This window comes from Echinops telfairi, unplaced genomic scaffold (genome assembly GCF_000313985.2).
Source record: "Echinops telfairi isolate 266 unplaced genomic scaffold, ASM31398v2 ScPeMD7_7457;HRSCAF=8495, whole genome shotgun sequence".
NCBI lineage: Eukaryota > Metazoa > Chordata > Mammalia > Afrosoricida > Tenrecidae > Echinops > Echinops telfairi.
The window spans coordinates 25,653,499-25,654,187 of record NW_022111357.1 but is presented as its reverse complement, the minus strand read 5'-3'; positions in this window follow the sequence as shown (position 1 = coordinate 25,654,187).

The window sequence follows — 689 nt, the reverse complement described above, 5'->3', positions numbered from 1 at the left end:
TAAAACTGGAATGCACTTTCAAATGGAGGCAAATGCAGGAAATGCACCTTCCGATGCCCATATGCAGGCACTCTCTCACATGCAAACTCTAAGGTCAATCAAAATTATATACTGACCAAAAAGCCACATTTCAATCTACTCTGGTTCTTACTTTAAGCTGTTTGTCACATGGGGGTACTCGGGCTTTTAGACAGGGCCACACAGGAACACAGACATCAATTGAGCACAAGTGTACATGACTTGGAACCCTGGTGGCATAGTGGGTTACGAGTTGGGCTGCTAACTGTAAAGTCAGTAGTTTGAACCCACCCACTGCTCCAATGGAGAAAAATCAGGTGTTTTACTCCCATAAAAAGTTAGAGTCTCCAAGTACTCTGAGATAGTTTATTGTGCCAGCCACACAAGTGGGATTAATTGAAGGACAGAGAGATAAATAGCTTGGTGAGCCTCGCCTTTCTTGTCTCTCGCTCTTTGATCATCGGACCAGTGTGCGGCTGCCTTGCTTGTTCTGTGCCTCAATTTACAGGCTACACTACACTATGCCTAGCCTGTGGACTGTGTCACTGTAAGTTGAGGTCCACACGATCGAAATTTACATCTCTGGAGCTGAGGACTGACAGTTGGTGACCTGGCTGACAGTTGGTGACCTGCCTGGCTGTTTTGCTGCCTGTGCTGGGATAGCCCAGCTC